The sequence below is a fragment of the Nerophis lumbriciformis genome, linkage group LG01 (genome assembly GCF_033978685.3).
Source record: "Nerophis lumbriciformis linkage group LG01, RoL_Nlum_v2.1, whole genome shotgun sequence".
In the NCBI taxonomy this organism is placed as follows: Eukaryota; Metazoa; Chordata; class Actinopteri; order Syngnathiformes; family Syngnathidae; genus Nerophis; species Nerophis lumbriciformis.
In genome coordinates, this window is record NC_084548.2 from 9,098,644 (window position 1) to 9,115,870 (window position 17,227).

The following is a 17,227-nucleotide window of genomic DNA, read 5'->3' on the forward strand; positions in this document are numbered from 1 at the left end:
ACATTCCTAATGTATCAATATTTTTAATGCGGTTGTTTTCGAACCGCTATACAATAAATTGGTTAATAAAGTGTTTTTGTCGTTGATGGTTTAATAAAAAACGTTACTTCACATTGTAGAGTGCTCAGAGAGTATGGGGTATCGGACTGTCTGATTGTGGCAGTCCGCTCCCTGTATGGTCAGTGCCAGAGCTTGGTCCGCATTGCCGGCAGTAAGTCGGACACGTTTCCAGTGAGGGTTGGACTCCGCCAAGGCTGCCCTTTGTCACCGATTCTGTTCATAACTTTTATGGACAGAATTTCTAGACGCAGTCAAGGCGTTGAGGGGATCTGGTTTGGTGGCTGCAGGATTAGGTATCTGCTTTTTGCAGATGATGTGGTCCTGATGGCTTCATCTGGCCAGGATCTTCAGCTCTCACTGGATCGGTTCGCAGCCGAGTGTGAAGCGACTGGGATGAGAATCAGCACCTCCAAGTCCGAGTCCATGGTTCTCGCCCGGAAAAGGGTGGAGTGCCATCTCCGGGTTGGGGAGGAGATCTTGCCCCAAGTGGAGGAGTTCAAGTACCTCGGAGTCTTGTTCACGAGTGAGGGAAGAGTGGATCGTGAGATCGACAGGCGGATCGGTGCGGCGTCTTCAGTAATGCGGACGCTGTATCGATCCGTTGTGGTGAAGAAGGAGCTGAGCCAGAAGGCAAAGCTCTCAATTTACCGGTCGATCTACGTTCCCATCCTCACCTATGGTCAAGAGCTTTGGGTTATGACCGAAAGGACAAGATCACGGGTACAAGCGGCCGAAATGAGTTTCCTCCGCCGGGTGGCGGGGCTCTCCCTTAGAGATAGGGTGAGAAGCTCTGTCATCCGGGGGGAGCTCAAAGTAAAGCCGCTGCTCCTCCACATCGAGAGGAGCCAGATGAGGTGGTTCGGGCATCTGGTCAGGATGCCACCCGAACGCCTCCCTAGGGAGGTGTTTAGGGCACGTCCGACCGGTAGGAGGCCGCGGGGAAGACCCAGGACACGTTGGGAAGACTATGTCTCCCGGCTGGCCTGGGAACGCCTCGGGGTCCCACAGGAAGAGCTGGACGAAGTGGCTGGGGAGAGGGAAATCTGGGCTTCCCTGCTTAGGCTGCTGCCCCCGCGACCCGACCTCGGATAAGCGGAAGAAGATGGATGGATGGATGGATGGACTTCACATTGGAGTAAACAATTATTTTAAACTTGCTCAACGTCCCTTTATTACATTTTAATGTCAAGCAATTCTCATTGCTACAGATTGCACCATCTGCATTTTGTATGTGGATGAGTAATCGTTGCAATGTTGATAAGGAATCTAGAGGGGGAAACCCGATGTCTATTTCGTCAGACTAAACACAGTTTGGTGGTGGCAATTGTGTTTCGGTATGTATAAGAGCCTAAAAATAACACTTTAGTGAATGGGTGGGTGTGAGGGTGAGTCACAAATCCCAGTTCTCCCTAAAGTCATAGCAAAACTACACACTACACGCCTCATACAGACATGACTGACCCTCCCTCCTGTCATCAACAAAGATCGTTGTTTTTTTTTAAAGTGAATTTGATTGAAACTTTTATTAGTAGATTGCACAGTGAAGTACATATTTTGTACAATTGACCACTAAATGGTAACACCCAAATAAGTTTTTCAACTTGTTTAAGTCGGGGTTCACTTAAATTGATTCATGATACAGATATATATACTATCAAATATATACTAACATCATAATACAGTCATCACACAAGATAATCATCAGAGTATATACATTGAATTATTTACATTATTTACAATCCGGGGTGTGGGATATGAAGGGGAGGGGTAGGTTTGGTTGGTATCAACACTTCAGTCATCAACAATCAGCATCAACAATTGCATCATCAGAGAAATGGACATTGGAACAGTGTAGGACTGACTTGGTAGGATATGTACAGCAAGTAGTGGACATAGAGAGAGAAATCAGAAAGTATAAGAAAGAGTGTCTACATTTGATTATTTACATTTGATTATATACAATCCGAAGAGGCATTATGTTGAAGGGAGAGTGTTAGTTTAGGGTTATAGTTGCCCGGAGGTGTTGTTTTAGTGCGGTTTTGAAGGAGGATAGAGATGCCCTTTCTTTTACATCTGTTGGGAGTGCATTCCATATTGATGTGGCATAGAAAGAGAATGAGTTAAGACCTTTGTTAGTTCGGAATCTGGGTTTAACGTGGTTAGTGGAGCTCCCCCTGGTGTTGTGGTTATGGCGGTCATCTTTCCTGTGATAATATGGCAACCAAGGTAATCAAAAAGGTCAATCAACGAACAAGATTTCTCTACAGAATCTCCTCTCTGGTCAACAAAAGCCCCATGAAGATTCTAGCGGGAACTTTCGTTCAACCCTTTTCCGATTACGCATGCACATCCTGGTACCCTAGCACCCCCAAAACCCTCAAATCTAGACTCCAAACATCCCAGAACAAGCTAGTCAGATTACTTCAAGACCTCCACCCCAGATCCCACCTCACTCCTACCCACTTCTCCAAAGTGGGCTGGCTCAGGGTGGAGGACAGAGTAAAACAACTTGCACTGAGCCTAGTCTATAAAATCCGCTACACCTCCCTGATACCGAAGTACATGTCAAACATACTTGCCAACCCTCCCGGATTTTCCGGGAGACTCCCGAAATTCAGCGCCTCTCCCGAAAACCTCCCGGGACAAATTATCTCCCGAAAATCTCCCGAAATTCAGGCGGACTCAGGTCCCACAATATAAACGGTGTGCCTGCCCATTGACGTTATAACTGCAGAATGATGGAGGGCGAGTTCTTGGTTTCTTATGTGGGTTTATTGTTAGGCAGTTTCATTAACGTCCTCCCAGCGCGGCAACAACACACAACAACAGCACTCACGTTTTGGTCTACCGTAAAGCAGTTTGTCTGCCGTAAACAGCAATGTTGTGACACTCTTAAACAGGACACCGTCGACCACGCCACCTTAATCACTCGTCTTGAGAACTGTGTGGGCATTAAGGGCGCCACCCTCAACTGGTTCCGGTCGTACCTAACCGACAGGAGTTTTTGTGTAAAAGTAGACAGTTTTATGTTGTCCACAGCTCCTTTACCACATGGGGTCCCCCAGGGCTCAATCCTTGCCCCAATTTTATTTGCGCTTTACCTTCTCCCCCTTGGTTCTATTTTTAGGAAGTACAGTATTGCATTTCATTTTTACGCCGATGATTGCCAGATTTATTTTCCCATGGCACAAAATAACACGGTTCAACGTCTTATTGACTGCCTGCACGACATCAAAGTCTGGCTTTCAGCTAACTTCCTGAGCCTAAATGAAGATAAAACAGAAGTTATGTTGTTCGGTCCAAGTCGCTCTCCCTCCCCCAACGTTGACCTCGGCACTCTGACCCCGTATCTCAGCGACTCTGTCACAAACCTGGGGGTAAAGTTTGACTCAGATTTTAAATTCGAAAAACAATTCAGCAGCGTCGTTCAAAAAAGCTTTTATCAATTACGCCAAATAGCGAAAGTGAAACCGCTTCTATCAAGACATGATCTTGAGAAATTAATCCACGCCTTTATCTCGACTCGTCTTGATTATTGTAATGCCCTGTATGTAGGCATTAGCCAGGCCTCCCTCGCCCGCCTGCAGCTCGTGCAGAACTCTGCTGCTCGTCTGCTAACACAGACCCGCAGACGTGAGCACATCACCCCTATTTTAGCGTCCCTTCACTGGCTCCCTGTGCGTTACCGAATCAATTTTAAACTCCTTTTATTTGTTTTTAAATGTCTAAACAACCTCGCGCCAACCTATCTCTCAATCAATCAATCAATCAATCTTTATTTATATAGCCCTAAATCACAAGTGTCTCAAAGGGCTGCACAAGCCACAACGACATCCTCGGTACAAAGCCCACATACGGGCAAGGAAAAACTCACCCCAGTGGGACGTCGATGTGAATGACTATGAGAAACCTTGGAGAGGACCGCATATGTGGGTAACCCCCCCCCTCTAGGGGAGACCGAAAGCAATGGATGTCGAGTGGGTCTGACATAATATTGTGAGAGTCCAGTCCATAGTGGATCCAACATAATAGTAAGAGTCCTGTCCATAGTGGGGCCAGCAGGACACCATCCCGAGCGGAGACGGGTCAGCAGCGCAGAGATGTTCCCAGCCGATGCACAGGCGAGCGGTCCACCCCGGGTCCCGACTCTGGACAGCCAGCACTTCATCCATGGCCACCGGACCTGTGCCCCCCCCCCCCCCCCGCCCCCCCCCCCCCCCCTCAAGGAAAAGGGGAGCAGAGGAGAAAAGAAAAGAAACGGCAGATCAACTGGTCTAACAGGGGGGCTATTTAAAGGCTAGAGTATACAAATGAGTTTTAAGATGGGACTTAAATGCTTCTACTGAGGTAGCATCTCTAATTGTTACCGGGAGGGCATTCCATAGTACTGGAGCCCGAATAGAAAACGCTCTATAGCCCGCAGACTTTTTTTGGGCTCTGGGAATCACTAATAAGCCGGAGTTCTTTGAACGCAGATTTCTTGCCGGGACATATGGTACAATGCAATCGACAAGATAGGACGGAGCTAGACCGTGTAGTATTTTATACGTAAGTAGTAAAACCTTAAAGTCACATCTTAAGTGCACAGGAAGCCAGTGCAGGTGAGCCAGTATAGATATATATATATATGTATATAAAGGTATATACAGTATAGGCGTAATATGATCAAACTTTCTTGTTCTTGTCAAAAGTCTAGCAGCCGCATTTTGTACCAACTGTAATCTTTTAATGCTAGACATAGGGAGACCCGAAAATAATACGTTACAGTAGTCGAGACGAGACGTAACGAACGCATGAATAATGATCTCAGCGTCGCTAGTGGATAAAATAGAACAAATTTTAGCGATATTACGGAGATGAAAGAAGGCCGTTTTAGTAACACTCTTAATGTGTGACTCAAACGAGAGAGTTGGGTCGAAGATAATACCCAGATTCTTTACTGATTCGCCTTGTGTAATTGTTTGGTTGTCAAATGTTAAGGTGGTATTATTAAATAAATGTCGGTGTTTAGCAGGACCGATAATCAGCATTTCCGTTTTCTTGGCGTTGAGTTGCAAGAAGTTAGCGGACATCCATTGTTTAATTTCATTAAGACACGCCTCCAGCTGACTACAATCCGGCGTGTTGGTCAGCTTTAGGGGCATGTAGAGTTGGCTGTCATCAGCATAACAGTGAAAGCTAACACCGTATTTGCGTATGATGTCGCCTAGCGGCAGCATGTAAATACTAAAGAGTGCAGGGCCAAGAACCGAACCCTGAGGAACTCCGCACATTACCTTAACATAGTCCGAGGTCACATTATTATGGGAGACGCATTGCATCCTGTCAGTAAGATAAGAGTTAAACCACGACAAAGCTAAGTCTGACATACCAATACGTGTTTTGATACGCTCTAATAAAATATTATGATCGACGGTATCGAAAGCAGCGCTAAGATCAAGAAGCAGCAACATAGATGACGCATCAGAATCCATCGTTAGCAGTAGATCATTAGTCATTTTTGCGAGGGCTGTCTCCGTAGAGTGATTTGCCCTGAAACCGGATTGAAAAGGTTCACAGAGATTGTTAGACACTAAGTGTTCATTTAGCTGCTGTGCGACAATTTTTTCGAGGATTTTCGAAATAAAGGGAAGGTGGGACACCGGTCGGTAGTTTACCATGAGGTCAGGATCAAGGTTAGGTCTTTTGAGCAGAGGATGAATAACCGCTTTCTTGAATGCTAGGGGAACAGTGCCAGAGGAAAGTGATAAGTTTATAATATTTAGCACTGATGGACCTAATAATACAAAAAGCTCCTTGATAAGTTTCCCAGGAAGTGGGTCAAGTAAACATGTTGTTTGTTTTATCCCACTTACACGCTGTAATAGTTCCTCTAATGTTATTTCATCAAAAAGAGAGAGACTATTTTGTATTGCAGTATCCGTCGTAGATACAGTTGTATCTGTGTTCATAGAACCCAGTTGTAGCTGGGATGCGTTATCTTTAATCTCCTTTCTAATGAGTTCAATTTTCTTATTAAAGAAATTCATAAAGTCATCTGCCGAGTGGGTGGAGCTATTGGGAGGAGTCCCTTGTTGGGTTAGCGATGCTACTGTACTAAACAAAAATTTAGGGTCGTTTTTGTTGAGGCGGATGAGATTTGAGTAATATTTAGCTTTAGCTAAGGTAAGCATGCGTTTATACGATATTAAACTATCACTCCATGCTTGATGGAAAACCTCAAGTTTGGTCGCGCGCCATTTGCGTTCCAACTTTCTACATGATAATTTATGAGCTCTGGTTTCTTCTGTAAACCATGGGGTGCGCCTTTTAGGGGCCCTTTTTTGTTTTAGCGGTGCTATACTATCAATGGTTTTGCGCAGGGCATTGTCAAAGTTGTTAGTGAGGTTATCAATAGAGCCGACATAATTTGGGAATGGTGCCATTACCGAAGGCAGTAGGTCAGCAAGAGTCATCGTTGTGGCGGCATTAATGTTGCGGCTGCTATAGCAGTTATTATTATTATTAGTTTGTTGACAATGAGTCAGAACTTCGAATTTTATAAGGTAATGATCGGACATTACTTTAGTATACGGGAGTACCATAAGTTTGGAGGTGGTGACACCCCTGACCAGCACTAGATCTATCGTATTGCCGTTGCGATGCGTAGGTTCATTTATTATTTGTGTAAGACCACAGCTATCAATTATAGTCTGGAGCGCCACGCACTGAGGGTCCGATGGGGTATTCATATGGATATTAAAGTCCCCCATTATGATTATATTGTCTGCGTGCGTCACTAGATCAGCAACGAACTCTGAGAATTCATTAATAAAGTCCGAGTAGGGCCCTGGGGGGCGGTAGATAACAGCCATATCGAGAGGCAGCGGTGCGACAGACCTCATAGTAAGCACCTCAAACGATTTGTATTTATTATTTAGGTTAGGGGTAAGGTTAAAGTTTTCATTGTATATTAGTGCGACCCCCCCACCCCTTTTAAGGGGACGGGCAATATGCGCATTCGTATAGTTAGGAGGAGATGCCTCATTTAGCGCAAAAAAATCGTCTGGTTTGAGCCAGGTTTCGCTAAGACCAATGACGTTAAGATTGTTGTCTCTAATGACCTCATTAACTAATAACGTTTTGGGAGACAATGATCTTATGTTTAAAAAGCCCATATTATAAGTATTGGGCTGTTTTGACGAGTTTTTGTTTAAATTATCCGTAGTAGAAATATTAATAATGTTGCGTTTATTATACGTAGTGCACTTTAAATAGTTTCGACCATATCTAGGAATTGATACGACGGGAATTTTCAGATTGTTTACTTGATGCTGCGATCGACTGAACGCATCATGATTTGCCACCTCAGTAGAATGCATATCTACCCCGGACACATTCACAACACAAAACACATTATGTGAGTTGTGTGTTATTCTAAGAAAATTGCTATGCGTACAGGAATTATCCAGCCTGGTGCTGGCTAGTTCTAGCTTAACTGACTCCTCACCCGGACTAGCAGGCTCTGTAATTGCCTGTGACCGGGCTTGCTCTAGTGTAGTTAGTCAAATGTGACTTAAACAGTAGTCTATATTCTTAGACAGGATGATGGCGCCTTCCTGGTTAGGGTGAAGGCCGTCCCTCATCAGCAAGCCTGGTTTGCCCCAGAAAGAGGGCCAATTATCAATAAACGTTAGTCCCTGTTGTCTACAGAAGCTAGCCAGCCACTTGTTAAGCGAGACTAATCTGCTATATCTCTCATCATTGCCTCTCGCAGGCAGGGGGCCAGAGACAATTACTCGATGCCTGGACATCTTTCTAGCGAGATCACAAGTCCTGGCTATGTTTCTCTTTGTAATCTCTGACTGTCTCATTCTAGTGTCATTGGAGCCAACGTGTACAACTATATTCGCATAACTAGTGGTGCGATTAGCCTGTCGTACGTGTTTACTAGGCCTGTTGCGAGTTAGCTCCCTAAGATTAGCCTCAATGTCAGGTGCTCGGGCCCCCGGGATGCACTTAATTGTGGCTGGTTTGCTAAGCTTTATGTTTCGGGTGATGGAGTCCCCTATGACTAAGGTGTGGTGCCCGGTAGACTGGGGTGTAGGACTAGCTAAAGAGCTAAATCTATTATGCGTCTCAACCGGTACACCGTAGCTTGTAGGCCGCTTAGGACTGCTACAGGCTGGGCTAGTTAGCTCGCTACAGCTAACGCTAGCAGATGTGTCCGCAACATCTAAAGTTACGAGATTACTCTGCTCTAACTGGCGGACACGGCCCTCTAGCAGAGCCAGCCTCTCCGTGAGTAAGGTGCAAGACGCGCAGGAAGCCATACTCACGGTGTTTTCTGTCACCGAGTGAAGTTCCTGCTGTCTTCCGAGAAGTCCTGGTCACGGTGTGCAGGAGTAGACTCCTTCTGACCGGCGCCCGGCGACGCCTTTCTCCGCGCTAGCTTCGTTAGCTTAGCAGCTAGCTGCTAGCTAGCTGCGGGAGGGGTGGAGAGACAGAGATCGGGTGATTTGCAAGTTAAATAGTACTACTAAATATGTTGAGAAAGTAATAAAGAAAGCTGCAGAACAATTTAAAAGCACACAAATAGAACGATACTTAGCTTTTTCGAAACAGCGAGCAGTCAGCGAGCAGTCACGCACGGTGAACCGGAACCGGAAGTCAGGCCCATCAAATGCTATCAAATCTCTCCGACCTCCTTCAGCCTTACTGCCCCACCCGATCCTTAAGATCAGCCGATCAGCTGCTGTTGACGGTCCCTGACACAAGGCTGAAGCTTAGAGGTGACAGAGCTTTCGCCGTTGCTGCTCCCAAGCTCTGGAACGACCTACCTCTGAGTATTAGACAAGCCTCCTCTCTTCCTGTTTTTAAATCTCTCTTAAAAACATACTTTTATTCCATGGCTTTTAACACTGAGTGATATCCATCCTGCAATGGCGCCCCATAATACACCTGCTGTGATCCTGCTTTTATGTTTTTATTAATTCTATTTTAATTATTTATTTTTTATTGTGTTCTGTTTGTGTTGTGTTGTGTTTGCTCGGTACTCGTTTTATCTTTTAACCTGTTCATTGTACAGCACTTTGGCTACCCCTGTGGTAAATTTTAAATGTGCTTTATAAATCAAGTTGATTTGATTTGATTTGAATACAGCCATCTAGTGCATTTGATGAAAGCACTTTTGTGCGTGCCACACATCAATGCATCATCAGAGAGGGTGTTCAGCATGATTAGAAAAATAGTGACAGAGAATAGAACAAGCATGGACAGTTCAACCCTTAACTCAACAAGTATATGTGTAAATAAATGAACACTGAAATTCAAGTATTTCTTTTATATATATATAAATATAAATATATATATATATATATATATATATATATATATATATATATATATATATATATATATATATATATATATATATATATATATATATATATAATCAAAGAAATATATATTTATAGCTAGAATTCACTGAAAGTCAAGTATTTATTTTATATATATATATATATATATATATATATATATATATATATATATATATATATATATATATATATATATATATATATATATAACCGTCCAATGAAATGCAGCGCAGAAGACACGAACTGACCAATGGGAGAGCGTGAGGGCGGGACGTAAGAAAGTAGGCGGAGTTATGACAATCAGCAGTGACGTGATTGGGGGCGCGGCTAAGTGGGGTGGAGTATATTTACAGCTATAATTCACCAAGTCAAGTATTTCATATATATATATATATATATATGTAAAAGAAATATATATTTATAGCTAGAATTCACTGAAAGTCAAGTATTTATTTTATATATATATATATATATATATATATATATATATATATATATATATATATATATATATATATATATATATATAATCAAAGAAATATATATTTATAGCTAGAATTCACTGAAAGTCAAGTATTTATTTTATATATATATATATATATATATATATATATATATATATATATATATATATATATATATATATATATATATATATATATATATATAAAATAAATACTTGACTTTCAGTGAATTCTAGCTATAAATATATATTTCTTTTACATATATATATATATATATATATGAAATACTTGACTTGGTGAATTATAGCTGTAAATATACTCCACCCCACTTAGCCGCGCCCCCAATCACGTCACTGCTGTTTGTCATAACTCCGCCTACTTTCTTACGTCCCGCCCTCACGCTCTCCCATTGGTCAGTTCGTGTCTTCTGCGCTGCATTTCATTGGACGGTTCTGGAAGGGGCTGAGCGCACATTGGTTAAAACTAGTTGAGCTCGCGCCGGGCTAAAAATAGAGCGCTATATAAAGCCGGCGTTTGCTCGCACGTGGAGCCGCACAGTGAAGAGAAGGAAGAAGCGGGAGGATGAAGAGGAGGCAAGAAGAGGGCGAGGCGCTTGGAGAATGGAAAAAAAACAAAACGGAACACACAGAAACCTCTGCAGTGTTCCCCACCTCCCCGCTATGTTCCTGGAGGGGCTGTGCTGCCTCGTTCACGGTGTCTGGCCACGGCTTTGGGTGGAGTAGGCAATGACGACCTTCCTTCCTGGCTGTGGTTTCCACTCTTAAGAGCCCTCAGTTAACGACATTAGTACATCAACATGTACACTGGCTCCCCTAGGAAAGATATTGGTAAGCATGTGAGGAAACTCTATGAATGATCTTTATTATTTAGCAGTTATTCAGTGGTGTTTGATAAAAAATATATCCATCCTTCCATTTTACACTGCTTGTCCCTTTCGGGGTTGCATACATACATACATACATACATACATACATACATACATACATATATATATATATATATATATATATATATATATATATATATATATATATATATATATACACAAACATACACATTTATACACACACATGCACATATATACACGTACACATATATACACAAACATACACATTTATATACATACATATATATATATATATATATATACACATACATACATATATACACACATACATATTTATACACACACATACACATCAATACACACACATCCACATATATACACACATATATATACAAACATACACATGTATACACATCTTTATATATACAGTATATATACACACATATATATATACACACACATACACATTTATACACACACATGCACATATATACACACATACACGTATATACACAAACATACACATGTATACACATATATATATATATACACATACATATATATATATATACACATACATACATATATATACACACATACACATTTATACACACACATACACATCAATACACACACATGCACATTTTTACACACATACACATATATAAAAAAACATACACATGTATACACACATATATATATACACACATACATATATATATATATATATATATATATATATATATATATATATAAACACACACATACATGCATACATATATACACACACATACACACATAAACACACACTTACACATCATTACACAAACATACACATGTATACACACATATATATATATATATATATACACATACATACATATATATATATATATATATATATATATACACACACATACATACATATATATACACACACATATATATATATATATATATATACACATATATACACACACACACATTCATATTTATACACATATATACACACATGCACATGTATACACACATACACGTATATACATACACGTATATACACAAACATACACACACATAACATACACGTACATACGTACACATATACATACACATTTATACATACACATTGATACACATACATACGCACACATACATACACATATATATACACGTTTTTACACACACATACATATACAGTATATATATATACACACATATATATATATATACACACATACACATAATTACACACACATGCACATATATACACACGCATACACATGTATACACACACATACACACATATACACAAACATACACATGTATACACATATATACATACACATTAGGAGTGTGGGGAAAAATCGATTCGAATTCGAATCGCGATTCTCACGTGCGATTCAGAATCGATTCTCATTTTTAAATCTATTTTTTCATTTTTTATTTATTTAAAAAATATATACCGGTATATAATTTTTTTAATTTTTTTAAATTAATCAATCCAACAAAACAATACACAGCAATACCATAACAATGCAATCCAATTCCAAAACCAAACCCGACCCAGCAACACTCAGAACTGCAATAAACAGAGCAATTGAGAGGAGACACAAACACCACACAGAACAAACCAAAAGTAGTGAAACAAAAATGAATATTATCAACAACAGTATAAATATTAGTTACAATTTCAACATAGCAGTGATTAAAAATCCCTCATTGACATTATCATTAGACATTTATAAAAAAAAAAAGAAAAAAAAAAGAACAATAGTGTCACAGTGGCTTACACTTGCATCGCATCTCATAAGCTTGACAACACACTGTGTCCAATATTTTCACAAAGATAAAATAAGTCATATTTTTGGTTCATTTAATAGTTAAAACAAATTTACATTATTGCAATCAGTTGATAAAACATTGTCCTTTACAATTATAAAAGCTTTTTACAAAAATCTACTACTCTGTTTGCATGTCAGCAGACTGGGGTAGATCCTGCTGAAATCCTATGTATTGAATGAATAGGGAATCCTTTTTGAATCGAGAATCGTGTTGAATTGAAAAAAAAAATTGATTTTGATCGAATCGTGACCCCAAGAATCGATATTGAATCGAATTGTGGGACACCCAAAGATTCACAGCCCTAATATATATATATTAATATACATATATATTAGTGTCGTCCCGATACCAATATTTTGGTACCGTATTTTCCGCACTATAAGGCGCACCGGATTATTAGCCGCACCTTCTATGATTTACATATTTCATAATTTTGTCCACCAATAAGCCGCCCCGGACTATAAGCCGCGCCTACGCTGCGCTAAAGGGAATGTCAAAAAAACAGTCAGATAGGTCAGTCAAACTTTAATAATATATTAAAAACCAGCGTTCTAACAACTCTGTTCACTCCCAAAATGTACGCAAATGTGCAATCACAAACATAGTAAAATTCAAAATAGTGCAGCGCAATAGCAACATAATGTTGCTCGAACGTTAATGTCACAACACACAAAATAAACATAGCGCTTACTTTCTGAAGTTATTCTTCATTCGTAAATCCTTCGTCTTCGGTGTCCGAAGTGAAAAGTTGGGCAAATTTACGATCCACTGGCAGATGTTGGCGTCGTCTGGCGCTGCCTCCTCGTCTTAGTGAAGGTGTGTTCGCCTTCTGTCTTCCATTGTTCCCACGCAGTTAGCAGTCTAGCTTCGAATGCCCTGTTGACACCAATATCTAGCGGCTGGAGGTCTTTTGTCAATCCACCCGGAATGACGGCGAGTATTGAATTAAGCGCGTAAGCGTGTCTCTCAATGTGCTGTTATGAGCTAGCAAATATAACAACTACACTACCCAGCATGCAACGATAGTTACAAGCATGCGCGGTAGCCCTGAGAAGTTCCCACGCAGTTAGCAGTCTAGCTTCGAATGCCCTGTTGACACCAATATCTAGCGGCTGGAGGTCTTTTGTCAATCCACCCGGAATGACGGCGAGTATTGAATTAAGCGCGTAAGCGTGTCTCTCAATGTGCTGTTATGAGCTAGCAAATATAACAACTACACTACCCAGCATGCAACGATAGTTACGAGCATGCGCAGTAGCCCTGAGAAGCGATGTTGTATGCTGGGAGTTCGAATGTGGTTATGAGCACGCTGTGAGAAAACGTTGAGAACTCAGTTAACACGCCTCGTCTGCATTATTTATAATTAGACAGACAACACACTTAATAGGAGCCATTTGGGGTCTTTACATAAACACACAAATGGAAATGAAACGTCACATATCCCAGCATGCACCGCGCGCTTCTTCTACGGGGAAAAAAGATGGCGGCTGTTTACTGTAGTTGCGAGACCTAAACTTTATGAAAATGAATCGTAATAAAGCGCACCGGGTTATAAGGCGCACTGTTAGCTTTTGAGAAAATTTGTGGTTTTTAGGTGCGCCTTATAGTGCGGAAAATACGGTACTTACTTACTTAGGCCTTAGTATTCCCTGAGGAACATAGGCCGCTGACGAAAGCCTTCCATCCATTCCGGTCTTGTGCCCTTCGGTCGAGTTGTTGCCATGACAGCCCCTCAGCCCTCATCTCCTGTTCCGTGCTTCTTCACCAGGTTGTTATTGGTCTCCCTCTGTTTCTTTTTCCCTGTGGGTTCCATGTTAGTGCCTGTTTGGTGATTGATTTATTGGGTTTTCTGAGTGTGTGGCCTATCCAGCTCCACTTCCTTCTCCTGATTTGCAGTTCCACTGGTTCTTGTTTGGAGAGTTCCTACAGGTTGGCATTGGTGATGGTGATGGTGTCTGGCCAGTAGACTCCAACGGTTTACGAATGTCTGTAGTTTATTGAGAATGTTATTGGTGGTTTTCCATGTTTCTGATCCGTACAGCAGAATGGATTTGACATTTGAGTTAAATATTTTCAGTTTGGTTTTGAGAGAAATGTTTTTTGCTCTCCATATTTTGTTTAGTATGTTGAATGATGTTCTTGCTTTCCCTATTCTGGATTTGACATCTTCATCTGCCCCTCCATCTACACTGATTATGCTCCCCAAGTATGCAAAACTGACTGCCTCCTCTAATTGATTATGGTCCATTGTTAAATTAAAGTTTGTCCTTAAATTAAATAGTGAACATACAAGACAACTTGTCTTTTAGTAGTAAGTAAACAAACAAAGACTCCTAATTTAGTCTGCTGACATATGCAGTAACATATTGTGTCATTTTTCATTCTATTATTTTTTCAAAATTATTAAGGACAAGTGGTAGAAAATGAATGATTAATCTACTTGTTCATTTACTGTTAAAGGGGAACATTATCACCAGACCTATGTAAGCGTCAATATATACCTTGATGTTGCAGAAAAAAGACCATATATTTTTTTAACCGATTTCCGAACTCTAAATGGGTGAATTTTGGCGAATTAAACGTCTTTCTAATATTCGCTCTCGGAGCGATGACGTCGCATCGGGAAGCAATCCGCCATTTTCTCAAACACCAAGTCAAATTAGCTCTGTTATTTTCCGTTTTTTCGACTGTTTTCCGTACCTTGGAGACATCATGCCTCGTCGGTGTGTTGTCGGAGGGTGTAACAACACGAACAGGGACGGATTCAAGTTGCACCAGTGGCCCAAAGATGCGAAAGTGGCAAGAAATTGGACGTTTGTTCCGCACATTTTACCGACGAAAGCTATGCTACGACAGAGACGGCAAGAATGTGTGGATATCCTGCGACACTCAAAGCAGATGCATTTCCAACGATAAAGTCAAAGAAATCTGCCGCCAGACCCCCATTGAATCTGCCGGAGTGTGTGAGCAATTCAGGGACAAAGGACCTCGGTAGCACGGCAAGCAATGGCGGCAGTTTGTTCCCGCAGACGAGCGAGCTAAACCCCGTGGATGTCTTGGCTCACACCGTCCCGAAGATGATCAAGAGAAGAATATCGACCCTAGCTTCCCTGGCCTGCTGACATGAGGGTATGTCTACAGAATATATTAATTGATGAAAATTGGGCTGTCTGCACTCTCAAAGTGCATGTTGTTGCCAAATGTATTTCATATGTTGTAAACCTAGTTCATAATTGTTAGTTTCCTTTAATGCCAAACAAACACATACCAATCGTTGGTTAGAAGGCGATCGCCGAATTCGTCCTCGCTTTCTCCCGTGTCGCTGGCTGTCGTGTCGTTTTCGTCGTTTTCGCTTGCATACGGTTCAAACCGATATGGCTCAACAGCTTTCTTCTTCAATTTCGTTTTCGCTACCTGCCTCCACACTACAACCATCCGTTTCAATACATTCGTAATCTGTTGAATCGCTTAAGCCGCTGAAATCCGAGTCTGAATCCGAGCTAATGTCGCTATAGCTTGCTGTTCTTTCCGCCATGTTTGTTTGTATTGGCTTCACTATGTGACATCACAGGAAAATGGACGGGTATAAAATAAAAGTGAGCTTTTGTTAAACCAAATATTGTGTTTTTTTTCCATATACAACAACTTATCTGGATCCGATAAGAGAATCGATAAGGAATCGGTTCGATAAGAGGATTCGATAATGGGCTCGAACTCGATCATTTCTTATCAAACATCATCCCTAATCATATTGCAGTCTACACATATATTTTATGTATGACTGCCATCTACTGGTCAAACTTATCATTACACCATGTACCAAATAAAATAGCTCCGAGGTCAGTAAGCACAACCAGAATTATGCCCTACATTTGAGAAAATGAAAGGATTTTAAGTGCGCCTTATAGTCCAAAAAATACGGTACTTGTCTTCTAAAACAGTTGTAACACACACACTCCCTCCCTTTTCCAGAAGCTTCCGTGTATTAGTGCGTCCTTACAAAGCATGCCACCCAGGAGCAAATTGGCTCCTGCCAAGAGGGCCCATGTTTCGTTACGCTCTTTAAGCAGCAAACATCTGACCCAGCAAGTAATACAAGCCTTCTCTGTCTGTGTATGAGAAATGACTGTTTTCTTCCTACACGTAGGCTTGTAAAATGACGACATTTTGCGTGCTGGCCCTTTAAGTTGGGAGGGTGTGATGTATGCGGAAAGGTGAAGATTTACAGGCCAGAGAACGGGTAGGATAGGATAGACTTTTTTTTTTTCATCCCACAATGGGGAAATTACGTGGGTGCTGTGCAGATACTAAAAATCCACAAAAAATAAGGTGAAAACAAGAGGGAAACTGAGCTGATGCAACCAGCTACCACTTCAGCGGCGCCATTTCCACATACAGCCACAAAAGCATACTTGCCAACCTTGAGACCTCCGAATTTTCTGGATGAAATGAAATTCTTTTTTCCAATCATTTTAGAACTTGCAAGCATGTTTCCTCTTCATACTCGTCATCGCCATGTCTCTTCTTCGTTCTTCTGCTTCGTCTCCTTCTTGTTGTGTGCGCAGTTGTGCACTGAGCTCCAAAAGCCGTAGATGTTAATGTAGCGTCCCGGAAGAGTTAGTGCTGCAAGGGAT

General features: G+C 41.2%; 1 long non-coding RNA gene across 1 annotated transcript in view; it reads left to right on the forward strand.

The window, feature by feature from the left end:
* The window catches only part of LOC133615792 (uncharacterized), a 517,593-nt gene that overhangs the window by 402,673 nt on the left and 97,693 nt on the right, over positions 1 to 17,227 (forward strand). The gene's annotated exons all lie outside the window — the stretch shown is intronic.